Source organism: Epargyreus clarus, unplaced genomic scaffold (assembly GCF_041222505.1).
Source record: "Epargyreus clarus isolate Ecla_fem2 unplaced genomic scaffold, WU_Ecla_fem_2.2 ptg000034l, whole genome shotgun sequence".
NCBI lineage: Eukaryota > Metazoa > Arthropoda > Insecta > Lepidoptera > Hesperiidae > Epargyreus > Epargyreus clarus.
The window spans coordinates 11325484-11340897 of NW_027332239.1; the positions used below are offsets into that span (position 1 = coordinate 11325484).

General features: G+C 33.6%; 1 protein-coding gene across 6 annotated transcripts in view; it reads right to left on the bottom strand.

Moving 5' to 3' along the window:
* Svil (Supervillin) overlaps nucleotides 1-15414 on the bottom strand; it is a 224932-nt gene that overhangs the window by 194816 nt on the left and 14702 nt on the right. The window lies entirely within an intron of this gene.

The window sequence follows — 15414 nt, forward strand, 5'->3', positions numbered from 1 at the left end:
ATGCAACCGCTAATTGTTTAACGTATAACGATTATACTGTGCGCGTCGTTATAAAAAATATAAACTAGTTGCCTCATTTCTCACGATTTAAGGAACTGTTATGTTTTCTGCAAGTTTAAACGGTACCAACGGCTGTTTGTTTTCATTTTACCGTGTAGATAACCGATAACATTGAGATTGAAATTTCATAACTACTATCTTCTGATTTAATGACGAAACCAGTGATAATGCCTACGAACTCGCGACCACAGTACAGGGGTATATTAAAATAGGTAAACATTTATTAACAACTCTATAGATAACGTTTCTTGTTGATTAAAATACGAAACGAATACAAAACAAGTATATCTATATTATCGCGATTAATTCTCATATAAATAGCAGCAATCGTATCAAGATAGGTTTAGAAGTATTGAAATTCATCAGGCTCCACGCGCACTTATAATAAGAGTAAAGCGAGTGTTCCGGTAATGAAGCCGGAAAGTGATCATATTATCTCCGCGTTGATAGCCACAAAATATTTGACATTTTAATAGATTAATTTTGAATGATTAACACTTAATGACTATAAAACTAAATCTAAGTGAGCAGCTACTGGATGAAATTTAGAATGTGGCATTTAAAATATAATTGGATCGAAGACTATTTATTATACGAAAATTGGCACATATCGTATTTGTAATCCCAGGCGTAACTCGGTCGACCAATTAGATGCATATTATGTTGCAATGTCAAATAAACGTTATAGATATTAGATACGCTATTATGATTATCTCGAATACATCGAAGTCATGTCAAAACACCGTGCGATTTGCAGCGCGATACGTGATTACTAAATCGAGTTAGCACTAAGTAGTGCGGTACTTAGTAACAAATCGATTATCTGTAGTAATGATGTAATAATAGTCAAGGCGAAAATAGTCAGATTATCTATTCAGAACATAATTGATCTTGGTTTGAGGTCCTGAGGGTTCAGATCAGACAGTCATAGTATAAGTCGATTTGCTTAACTTAGCTCTTTGAAGTTCACAACACAGAGAATTCTGGTTTGAGACTATTAGCAAGCATTTTACTCACCTATTTAGTTTAGTTAACTCTCATAAACCTTAAGAAGTATATGGGTTTGGCTTGTTTTTAGCAGTGCCCACTTAAAACGTCCTTAAAAACATATTATTAAACATTTAGAAATATTTTGGTTTAGCTTTTATTACAACTGAAATATAATAAAAAGTACCTATTATTTTTTGCGGCAGTGACGTGAACCATAAGTAAATATGTGTGGGATTTAGCAAACACGAAATATTAGTCAAATGATATCACTGATTCGCTTTAAGGAGTATACTTTATTTCTGCATTAAAGAGTATCCCCTTAGCATCACTAGATTATTTTTTGTAAAATTAACTTCACTACATCTTTTTCTATACTAATATTATAAAGAGGAAAACTTTGTTTGTTTGATTGTAATGAATAGGCTCAAAAACTACTGGACCGATTTTAAAAATTCTTTCACCATTCGAAAGCTACATTATCCACGAGTATCATAGGCTATATTTTTTATGAAATATATTTGATAAATAGATTTTGAGATGGACAAAGTTTGCCGGGTCAGCTAGTTGTAAAATAAAATTGAAATGAATACTACCGTTACAAACGTTATATCACTTATATCACACACACCTACACTGAAATCTTTCGATCAACAATGCCAAGTTGAAATCAATGAATTTGTATTTGTAATCGATAAGTTATTATATTATCATGAACTTCTGCCTCAAATAGCTTTTATAGTGTTGCGAGAATTTTAACGATAGTGCCTAAGTGGACGCCGCATTGCCACGGCGCTTTCTCGACCGCCGTAGAGTAGCGATAAGCGATGAATAATTATAAAAAAAATAACACAAAGATACGGCATTTAACTCAATAGGACAACTTATACTTTACAGAATGAATGATCTTGACGTTTGTTATAAATAAATATTTAGAATAGTAACTCTTATACTCATAACATATTGTTTAAAACATTGCATTAAATTGTAATAAATCAGTAATTAAAATATTTTTTTTAACTTCATAGTGAGAAACATACATTGGAGCGTTCCAGGTTTTCCCCATTTGCTGGAAGAAACCCGTGTCCAGCGTAAGTGCTCAGACAAAAATATAGTATCCATTGCTGGTAGTGACCTGGAAGGTATACAGACCTAAATAAAGTTATGTATTTGTCATAGTAATAATAAAGTTTCTTAATAGTTATAATCACTTATCGCTTTAAACATACAATAAAACAAGTACTTTAAGTACCTACTTATCTGAACAGCATTTGATATTCCAATCATGTTTTGTAATAAGCTTTCAGTCAATTTATCCTAACTGCATTCGAACGACCTTTAATAAATTTGTATTTAAACTGTTATTACTACTTGTAACAGGAACAAAAGATTATTATTTTCAAGAATCAGCCAGATTGTGATTTCAATAATCATTTATTTTTATTAGTTACATAAAGTTACTGTTTAATTAGGATTATCGTATCAATCTTTTTCTTTTCGTTTATTTAACTTAAATGTTTTTTGGTAAACCTTAACAACTAGTAATTTTAACTAACTAACGTTTAAGCCATAAAATATATCTCAACTAGATAACTTTTAGTGAATGACCTTCCATAAATGATGTTTCCATAAAGAAGTTTCCATAATATGTGTGGCCATTGTCGCCTATCAACATCTTGCATCACCTGCAGATATGATATGACTCCTACCTGAGTTACTGGGTAACATCGGTTACAGATGCATTATTACGTCCTAAGGACTCCAGGTAATAATTGTTGAGGGCTAAGTTAGTCATCATGGTATCTCACCACCACCATATCACCATTGTTTCACCAGAACTATTAGACAAAATTATTAAGGGAAAAGGTGTGGTGATGGTACCAGAGGATATGAATAATGAAAGGTTTCAACACTTTAATCAAATCTTGACAATGTAAATTTAGTGCAACAAAAAATAATAAGCTTTTACCGGACACAAGTAGATGTTCTGTTTACATGTACAGTATTTTGATTACACGTAATGTAACCGCTCGTGTGTAACAAAAAATACTGACATACGCGGTAATGCCAGGTCATGCGAAGCTTTCTCGGAAACTGAAACCAAGTCAGGCCCCTCACTAAGTAAATACAGGGGCCAGAACATAATTATAGGCAGCGGTCGATATACACGGTGACGACTTGATACTATACCAAAACGCCGAGAGAATAATTAACTACCATTATGGATTCTATAACACAGAAAAAAAAACTCATCTAAATATAGTAAATAAAAAATACCCTTTACAACAAGGGAGCAGCCAAATTTCATTACTCTTGTAGAAGGATTAATCATTATTTTAATGTGTCATCGTGTAACGTAGTGCGCTGCAGATATTGTCGTCCCGACGGCGGACAAAGCCGCTTGTAATAACAATCACTGACAAAAGATGGCTCTTTAGTAGGGGATTGGCCAAGTGGGTCACAAATTAATGTAACGTTTTATTAAACAAAACTGCAAAACGTCTCAATGACTTGTTCTGGTTGATCGTAACTGTACATTGTTTTACGGATTTATAAACAGAATATGATATCTTATATTTCGTGATATAATTGCGAATATGAATTCGCTAAAGCAATTAATTTTGACGTTTTTCAAATCGTCTTTTTTATTAACTTAGCCATCAATTCCTTCGACTAACAATAGGAATATCTAACTGATAAAGTTTGCTACTTTGTCCCATGTACAATAGATTATAAACTACTAATCCCGATTGATCTACTAATGACGTTTATTTTTCATGTTTGGGTATCATTGAGAAAAGAAATAATTTCAGTTTGCTGTAGATCAATCTACACACAGCCAATAAAAAGAAATGTGTAGTTTTTTTTAAGAAATTACGCATACACGTAAGTTACTTGAGTTTGTGGTAAAATACTTAAAAATAATTTTACTGAAGCATAAAAATGTTGTTGTAAAAATACGGGTTTATTTTTTACGTATTTTCCACTTTCTAAACCAATTGGTACAGAAAATAAACGTTGTAAAAAGTACCTGCAATTCTTCCAAGTCAATTTTATTTTATTCCACTAACACGTTTATTCGTATAGGTAACCGCCGTGTAAAAAATAATAATTCAAAAAGCGTCGAAGTAAAATTTTGCAACGCCAACAATAATTTTACTCACATTCATACCCATTAACGTGGAAATTTAACGCAATTTTTACACATACAAAAGAATTTTATGCTCAGAATTTGGTCGGCAAATTTAACTGCACAAATATTAAAGCCGTAAACATTTGCGCAAAGTTAGTGTACACGGGCCTGTAGCGCGACATAAACGTACGTATTCGTCGAGATAAACGTAAATCGACTTGGATACATTGTAGACTTGGGAAATTTACTATGCTGTTTACGTAATAATGCCGCGTGAACACAGCACATCTTCATAGAGCGGTGATAGCGGAGACTTCTGCATTACTATGACATACTGCATCTTTTCGGCTTCTATGGCCTACTGGTACAAAAACAGAATTCTGATAATTTTATCATTTCTATGGTACACCTGTAAATACATTTAAAATTATGTAAGTAGGTATGTCGCAAAGGTTTGCGACAAAGATTTAACAAGAGCGCTATCAACCTATTGTTCATTTTGGTTAACTTTCAGTTTTAAATAACTGCGTGTTCTTAAGCTCATATCAATTAAATTATTAACTGTCTGTTGCTATTTACTTGCCAAATCGTATAAATTACTTAACCGATATTGAGGGAATAAAATAAGCTAGGTTCCATTTTTTGGGATAAACGACTGGGTACACTCGAGCTGAGACACGATAAGAAGCTCGTTATTAGACACAGATAAACTAGTTGCATGTAGTTATAATTACGTATAACTTTTGAATGTTAATGATGACACAGGCGACAATGGCGAGCACACGTGTGATTGACGTCATGTGACATCTTTGTGATAACATTTTTGTGTGAGTGATCTATAGTAGGTAGGTGTCAGATATCTGTATATTACACTTTGTCATATAATTATAAACAACGGTATTAGTGAACTCAATTAAATAGCCTTATTACACAGCGTCGATATGGTTACAAAATTTTACATGTTCTATGCTTACAAACTTAGTAAGTAGGTGGTATAGGTACATAATCTATACATTATTTATCGTGAAATCATAGATAGCCACAACACTTTCAAATCATTTAGGTATAACTGTAAGTATTGGTTTTATTGTGTACATATTAACTAGATAACTAACTAGTTAAACTATGCTAAAACTCAATTTAACGGAATATTAAAATTATAGTTTTCACTCCTTAATAAGGCGAGGTTAAACTATGCATCCAGTTCATAGGATCCGTTACACTGACATACTTTTGAAATAAGGTTAGCTTCTACTTAAGGAGTGTTAATAAAATATGTAGGTACATCAGATATCTTTTTTTAAATAGGTATATAAATACAGTGTCGACATGAGGTACTTAATTCATTTGAAAGTTTAGTCGCTAATGTGCTATAAGGTAATAATAAATTAAATATAAATATTATGGTTTAATATTTAGCTTCCTAAAATGTTAGCCTGTGTTCGTCTCTGCTTGCCCAATTATGTCCGCAGACGATCTCAGCAGATCGAAACGTCTCGCCGAAACTCTTATCGTAAACGAGAAGGGGACTGCAGTGTGCCTCTTACCTAAACACAAAGAGCAGCTATTTTCCGTCTGAAAAGGCGAACCCCCAAATCTAAATTATGCAGAATGTCAAAAAAGGGAAATTTCGAAGGAATAACTCTACGTAGAGAGCACAACAGGTTTTATTACACAACAGTTGAATCGAACGAGCATAAAGTTTACCTGAAGTTAAATGGTCACTTCCGCCCATGGATATTTGTAACCAACTCCAAATAGAAATGAAGTCCTGCCGGAAGTCGAGCACGAATGTGTTGTATTCCCTGAGGAATATTGAGGAATATCATGAAATGAAATGAAATGCCATTTTACCTTGAAAAATTAAGGAAACTCTTTCGAAGTCTTGTATAATGCGAATGATCGATAGGAAAATAGCAATAGTTGCAATCTGTGATCATCGTCTTTTAATTATTTCGAATAAGCTAAAATATAAAAGGTATCATGGTGATACACATACGTGTTGAACAGTCGAATCATTAGGACTTTTATCAATGTAAACCGTAAAATTTTTACCGCACGCAAATTCGTATTTGCGCAAACAACTACAAAAAAAAATATATAAATTTAAAGTCTCATATGTGTTGGTACAATGACATATTTTTCATGAACAACAATAATAGTTCGGTTTCTCGTACGAGTGGCGTGCGGCTCTCACAGTCTACTTCACACGCATCCCGAGACGCAACGATTATGTCGGCGGATCGATCACATCCGCGTACAGTGCGATGAACGCGAATGAATTCATAAAACATCGCGCGTTTAATAGCGCACAAAACAACAGCGGCATGGCACCGAGTGTTGTTTTCTTCTTTGACGTTTCGGCAATTTTAGGTTAAATTAAACAAAAATGCAGTTATAGTTTAGTGGTTAAGAAACTTGGCCTCTCGATCGAGAGGTCTGAGGTTCAAATCCCAGGCCCCTGATTTTTCAAAGATATGTACGTATTAGAAATTAATTATCACTTGCTAAACGGTGAAGGAAAACATCGTGAGGAAACCTGCATACCTGAGAGATTTATAAAATAAATCTCAAAGGTAATCTCAAAGGTAAAGTAAAGTCTACCAATACGCACTTGGCCAACGGGATGGACTATGGACTAATCCTTCTCATTATGAGAAGAGACCCAGCAGTGCGACAGTAATGGGTTGATAATGAGATAAAAGTGCAATGATTAGGCACTAGTAAAAGGTAGGTATTTTTTGTGCAATGTCCCACCGCGGGTGCCCAGCAGTCACAAATTCAAATCTTATTTATTCAAAATTTATTAATTCCGAACACTTCTTTTCAACCACCCACCACCCCTTTCGGAATGAAATGAAAAGAAATGAAAATCTACTGAGAAGACCCGATAAGAAACTCAGTGGGTTTTTTTTGTTAATGCCATCATTCCGGGAGTCTTCTCTCTAAGTAAGAGGAGTTTAGTAAGAGGAGCGAACTTTTTATTAAGAACTGACAGGCGTGTAGGCTTCCTCACAATTATAGATACATATTATAGCAAGTGATAATTAATTTGCATTACGCAAATAACTTTGAAAATTCAGAAGCGCCTTTGAACCTCGAACCCAACGATTAAGTGATGTAGTTTCAACCACTCAGCTGCTGCTTGCCACAAACCTATACGCAAATAATTTTATTGCGCTAATTTATGTCACTTCACGCCTACAGATGATATCTTGCAGTAGTTACGTACACAACATCACAGAGAAAATTTCTAGACACATATTACATGCACGTAATATAACTCGTACGCTGTTTACGTATAAATTAAATATATAAATTGAGATGTAGATACGTTACATGAATGAATAATTATTTTGTGGATAAACACGGTGCTAATATAGCATAAACTTGGCATACGTAACTATTTGAACTATCATAATTCTATTGAAAAAATATTCTAACTTCACAAATAAACAAACATAACGGGATAAGAAAGCGACAAACGAAATGTCTCCTTGTTGTTTTACTATCAAATGTAATTATATAGAGTAAGGACAAAAGCTAATCCGTCAGTAGTACCTGGAATTTGATTCCAATAAACCAGCAGCTATAAGGTTATAAAAGAAACTTCGCTAAGCCCGTTTCTTGAGACTACTTATTACTTTACTAGAATATTCTTAATATCATAAAATTCAAGAAAGCTGCGAACAACGTGCGACAAGAATAATAAGTAGGCGACACGTGTATAAAAGATCCTAATATATTGCTGAGAAAGTCCTTAGGAATGTAATATTTCTGGAAGCAATATAGTTATGAATTCTTATAACGTATAGCTGTTTTCTTTTGTCAAGTATATGATAATTCAAACGAGAACTTCATACGTACCGATAAATAAGTGGGACAAATTGCGCACATCAACACACTTGTGCTATCAGTATTCCCATTTCGACATCAACACACTGAAGTGTAACATTTGCCAAAAAACCGCATACTGATGGACATATTTTGCTCATCTGTTATCTATTGATATCAGACTGAAAAGATAAGCTGCATCACAAAATCAATGAAGCAAATGGAATGGTAGCATCAGCCGTACTATATTCTACATAATATACGGACGGTACGCATAGGATTAAATAAATTGAATGAATATAAGATGATATATATAATAGGCTTTAAAAAACAAGTGGCAATAAAGAAAATATATTTTGTATTGAAACAATGCATATTTCAAGTCTGAAAACCAGAACGCATCCGTGGAAATCTGCCAACGGAATTCGAAGCACTACAGGAAAATAACTGTTAAAAACTAAAGCTAAAAAGACTATAATTGCTCGAATGAACTATAAAACGTGTGCGCACTATGAGGTCCACCGTAAAAAACTTCCACTTGTCACAGAGCACGTGACGTGATTGATAGCCAATACTTATTGAACCCACATTTAATGGATACTGATTATGTTGAAACGAAATAAATCGAATTTATAATAGTCCATTCAAATCGGTACCTGCATAGTGTTTCAGCTCAGACTGCAAATAGGAACTAGGCCACACGTACTTTAAATCGATGTTCTAAAGTAGGAACTAGACACATAAGGTTACGTCAATACGGTACGGCAAACCGCACCAATTTTGCAGATATGCCAAAAACAAAATTTGTAACCTGGAAATATATTTGATCATCTTGAGAGATTTCTTTTGTTGAAATCTTACACAAATCATAATATGACATGTCAATTACGTTTCTTTACCTATATTGTTAAAGGAACGTGATCTGTTGTCATACTGTTGTCATTATATACTCGTAATTGCACAATCTCGACAAATAGTTGTTATTACACACTTCTGTAAATTAATTAAATCATACATTAATAACGATCAAAACATTTATATGGAATATAATACATCTACATCATACACATAAAACATCTAGAACTCCATTTAAAACATACTACGTGACCAATATATCCTGAAGTTAGCTGAAAGTAAATATGAACACGAATGTAACTTAACAGCTGATAATACGTCGAGTGTCGCCAAGCCAATATTTGCAAAAGTCATAAAAGTAAACACGGTACGCAAACGAGCGAGACGCGTGGACTTTCCTCCCCGTATCTGATGACTTTATATAAACCCGGTTTTATGTTGCGGCCGTAACTCGCTTTCTTTGTTTGATTGATTTCATGTGTATGGTGACAAAAAGTGAAAAGTGATAATAATGGCTTGTTCATTGACACCATTTTTTTAATTCAACAAGTTGAATAAGTCGTAAAAATGTAATATAAGTACATATCGTATGGTTTTATCTTTCTTTTTTTAATTCTGAAAAATACTCATGGATTCCTGTCAGATTTGTTGCCCAGGGTAACTGTAAGGGAATGTCGTAGTCTTGCCGACTAAAACTCCGCGGCATTCGTCCGGACTTTAAAACTACGATTTTTTCCTATTTCATTCAGAACTTAATTTCAGTAAATACTGTACACGAGGGTCGTATATGATCAACAATTGACCTGGTAACCTTTATTATAATGAAGACATCATTAACCAAAAAGCAAAACATATGTAGGTTAATGAGATAATGTTTAAGATTATTGTAAAAAAAAAACACTTTTTAACGGCCTTACCTTCGCAGTAGACACAAAGCAATCAAAGAGAGATCCTAGGAACTCTACACGAATAACGAATACATTTTCGGAATTTTTTATCAAATTAGTAACTTTCAGATATTTAAACTATAGTTAAATTCAGATGCATCCCTACCTAAACTAACCGGCTCAAATAACTAGAAATTGCTACGACGCAAGATACTGCGTACGTTTAAATGTGTGTTATAAATAACTCGCAAAGATAAATTCATATTGAATGCACTATCTCCGCACAAGAAAACCGAACCAGTGACTCAGAGAACCAGTCCTTTTTTACTTTATCATTCTCGATTACTTTTAACGAGGTAAACGATAAATATTGATTGTCACTTTCTTTGGTTATTGTTCATTGTACTTATGCTAACAAACCACACAAAAACTGCGTATATTTTAACGTTCCTACTTCATTAAGATATTATTTTCCTTATATTCGCACTCACTACACCCTTTCTCAAAACTATAACGACCAAGTAAAAACCTAAGTTAAAAAAAATTTTAACAAAAAAATACAACCGACTTCTATGTCACTACAAAGTAAAAAATAATTGAAATAAATGTTGGTTTTGTACATATTTCTGAAGTCGGCGCTCATATAACCTCCTCCTTTTTGAAGTCGGTTAAAAAATGGTTTACAGGTCTGTATTTTGACATAAAAGATTTCATTCTGGTTACATAATATATAGAAGCCGTTGCAGACAGACTGCATCGACTTGTACTGCTATGTTGATAGGTGAAAACTGCCATTTTTTTTTAATTTTTATTGCTTTGTTTCCAGTAACAATTTTAATCTTAAGGGTCTCAATACTCTCAATAGCCTAGCGTAATGAGCACACATTGTCGTAAATCATAGGGTTGGCACGCAATACTGCATTCATAATATTATGTTTTCTAACGTTATTCTGAGACTAAAAATATAATATTACAAATCCAGTTCCAATGACAATATTCAGAAAATTCTTGTGTTTCTCAGAATTAAGGTAGAATAACCTATAAGTGGTACAAGAGGGAACATTTATCTCAATATACATGTTAACATCAATAATAGTATTGTATTGTATAATACAGAAGACATTTATCCGATACATTCAAAGCAACCCTTAAGGGTAGCAATGTGTCTGTGGCCGACATCAGGTAATATTCTAATATTATCTAGGATTGATTACAGATGTCCATGGCCAGCAGTAGCCACTTACCATCAGGTGGATTGCATGCTCGTTTTATGCATTAACTCATATATCATAAAAAAAGTGTATGTTTAGAACGAACAATATAAAGTAATTCTGATAACCCTAAAGCTTATATGTGGCAAATAAAAGTAAGTCAGACCGGATTTTATCGAAAGCCAGTCCTGTCTCAGAGTAATATATACGAAGGCATGAACCAGTCGAACCCAGACTTGACTGGACCCTTTGACACAATATCTCAGAATACTTACATAATATACAGATAAATAAACTTTTCAACTTTAGTATACATTATTAAAAACAATTTCGTTTCGTTATTTAACTAAATACGTTGTTTTAAAAGTTTAACATTCTCTTCAAACTTTTCATCTTCATAGTATCCACTCTCCGAGTAAATTGACCGACTTACAGGCGAACTGTTTGAAATAAAGTGTAGTGTAGTCAAACATCGTAGCAAGATATTATGTAAATAAAAAACGTAAAAAGAAAACTGATATAATTAATGGTAATATATGTTTATAAACGCGAATAATTAATCAATCAATCATTATTGATAAAACCTAGAAATTACCTTGTCCCTTGCCTTATATGTTATGAAACCACAACTACTATAATATAACTTTATAATAATGTAATGTGAGTGATCACATCAATAATATAATCTGAACATTGAAGGAGCATACAATCCATCCGATGGTAGTGGTCAGCTATAATTACATGTTCGCACTTAAACATCCTTACTAAGATTATAAATCCGGAAGTGTCTGTCTGTCTGGTTGTCTCTTCTTCACGCCCAAACCACTGAACCGATTTTAATGAAATTTTGTACAAAGATAGTCTGAGACCCGAGAAAGGACATACGATAGTTTTTATAACGGAAATCCCACGGGAACTAGGGATGGCGATCTAAGATCGATTAATCGGAGAATCGATCTTTTGGACCAAAAACATCGATTATTTTAATCGATATTAGTAAGGATTGAATCGTAAACTACGCATTTGTTCAAGTGATGATCTTTAGCAAAGTTAAGGTACGAATTTTCAGTTTTTTGTATGTTAGTACGTTATATTATTTTCCTTTAAACGCGGGCGAAGCCGCGGGCAAAAACTAGTATAAAATAACGTTAAATTCCATAGAGAATTGAGATATACCAACACTACCTACTCACGGATGTAGTAAATTGTTCAGATTAGGTTTTCGACCTATTAAATGCTGCTTATGATAGCAATGAAAACAAATCAAAGAACATCTTATATATAAAATTATCGTGTCGCAATGTTAGTTAATTAATTTAATAATTAATTTTATATGCATATTCAGTAGGTCTGAGAATCGGCTACTATCTATTTTTCATACCCCTAAGTGATTAAGGGTTGTTCATCCTTAACATTTTTTTATTTATATGGCAACAACGTTTGCCGGGTTAGCCAGTATCATATAATATATTATTTAAATCTGTTAAGCTGTTAAACAGCAGACATACAATATGGTAATTTGCACTCGATATACATACGTACAATCAACATTAATAAAATCATTTAAATAATATCCTTATTTGTCGTACAAGGAATTAGATGGAAACTGAAAATGTATTTTCGGCCGAATTTAATGAATTGCCAAGTAATTAAACAAATGAGAAATGAAGTCAGACTCATTCATAGCCAAGTAAACGCTTTGTTGCGGTAATGTGTAACAAATTATGCGAATCCATTTTCATCCATTGTTTTAGATGAGGAACAAATTTATTGTCTCAAATGGCTGGAGACTAAAATGAATCGGTCGATATTGATATTGTATAGATGAAGAAAGAACAAAATAAATTAAATCTCCGTGATACTAAACGCTAACAAATTAGAAGCTTCTGGCTTTAAGAAAAGTGCATTAAAAAGAGCACATGATTCAACAGCCAGACGACAGAATCATCCGTATTCTTAGAATTGAAAGACAATAATCTTATGCTTTAAAGTTGACGATGGTACATTATTTAGACACATTTGAGAGATTTTTTATAATATAGGAGTGGAAGACGAGCATGCAGTCCACCTGATGGCTACTGCTGGCCATGGACATCTGTCAACCCCAGATACGATTAGATATTCCTACCTGAGGTCGGCCACAGATGTGCCGCTACCCCTGAGGACTAAGCTGAAACGCCTCGGTAAAGTATGTCCCCCTTACCACACCCTTCAAAGCGGAACACAGCAGCTTGAGCGCTGCTTTTATGAGGCAGAAATAGGTGTGGCGGTGGTGCCGCCGGAGTCCACACAAAGGGTTCTACCATCTTCTAAAATCTAAGAAAAAGGAATTCAAATTCCGAAAAGTGATATTTACATTCGAAAATTTCGTGGTGAAAAGAAAACAACATCAAGTAATTAATCTCCATGTGTTTTTATGATTCGTATAATCGATTTCTAAAATGAAAGATGTTTACGTTGTTTTAATCGATACAATTATTTTTATATATTGCTACGAGAAGTGCGTTGACTCAGGGGCCAATGTTTTGAATCGGCTCATTTGCTAGTCGAGTCATACGGTCACGTAATGCGCTCCACATTAAACAAACTCGATTATTTTGAGTAGCGCATACGGTAAATTCGCAATTAGTTTTAGCGCGGACAAACGAGCTTCAATTGGCCTAATTTTAAAGTTAACAATAATTTTCTACGAATTAGCTTTTAAACTACTGCACTGTAAATAGAACGCTGTAAAACATTCGACAATAGAGTGTAATCATTTCAAAGGTTATTATGGTACTACCCACTGTATTACATTATAAAAATATTAAAGAAAAGATACACATTACACATACCGTTATACGTAGATAATTAAACATAGTATTAATGATAATTTATCTTAGTTAATTATAGTTAGACCTCTACATTAGATGAGATTGCAAAATCCGCCCCTAATCTCTAGTAATAAGGCAGCCACGACCGAACTTATTCATATAATAGTCCTCCGAAATAACAATACACCAGGGACCAGCCAAAGAAACCGTCTTTAAAATTGTAGCAGCATATAACCAAGAAGGATTCCCAAACAAAATCCTATAAAAACTCTAAATATGATTATATTTTCAAACAATCCGAGTTTACATTATTAACAATGCTTTCTATAAAAATACAGATAACTGTCCTTTGAGAAATATTATTCAAACGAGGCCACGTGCATTAGTATTATATAAACGCAGCGCAGTAGAAAGCTTCTGTTTACATATGTAGCTTTTGTTCTGATATCTCCGAGGCAAAACTAGTGCAGGGCTATAAAATTATGTGAAAGGATGTGGAACGAGTGTCTGTCTAATGTTGAATAAACAGTCCTAGCTTGTCTCGGCTGTCATTATGTTTCGTAAGATCTAGAAATTTACATTTTTAAATGAAAACGTTAGGATTTATTGTTTATATTTTTATCAATTTAATCAAGAATAAATAACATGATATTTACAAGAATACTTCACTTAACTGCATTGAGACCCTCAATATTATAATTTCATGAAAATATAATATATTTTTCCTTCTTTCTTCGTTTCATAAACATCAAAATCTAGGATTCAAATCCTAGCTCACATAGTTCTAGTTACTTATTAAGTCCTTATTTATTTAAGACATTCATAGAATTTTCCAAGAGTGAAGTTACTACGACCAACTTTCCGATTGTAATTTCTTAAGGCTTCTTATGCTAAGTAAATAAGATTCACTGCGCTCGTATACTGCAGGTACCTACCGAGTCAACACTGCTGCATATTGGAGTTACATAAATGTCCCAGATAATGTAAGGTCGTAAACATTTATGAAAACTATTATAAAACCAGAACATAAAGCCGTGAAGGAGTAATTAACAGGTACGGTAACTACCAATTATCTTTTAATCCGAATATTAGGGAACCTTGTTTCCTTCTTTCGTCCCTCGGCTCCTAAATAATCGTTAAAGCTTCTTTTTTACCTAAAAACCTTTATTAAAACAGGGGATCCCTACATATTTTTGGGAGAAAAATACCTTATATTATTAGCTCCAAAATGGAAAACATTGCTTGAACATCACAATATCAGTTTAGTCGTTTCAGAGTTTAGTTCCGATAAACAAGCAGAATAATAAAGCGTATAATATTTGCAAGGCTAAACGCAGATCGTAAATTTCATGCAAAATGTGAAAAGAATTACGAAGACAAGACTGACATAAGACCGAGCAAAGAGGTGAAAATTGAGCAGCAGAGCTGATCCTTAGGGTTAACAGGCAAATATTTTTTGTGAAGATTAAAACAGCAAACAAGAATAAATGTTCATTTGACTCCATATAGAACAGGCCGATCACATGTGCGCTACCCCTACTGAGGACTATGTGAGACGTATATAAGTCTCTCATATATACATATACTCGTATATACGCTAACATGCATCCATACCCTCCTACGTAAACGCTAGA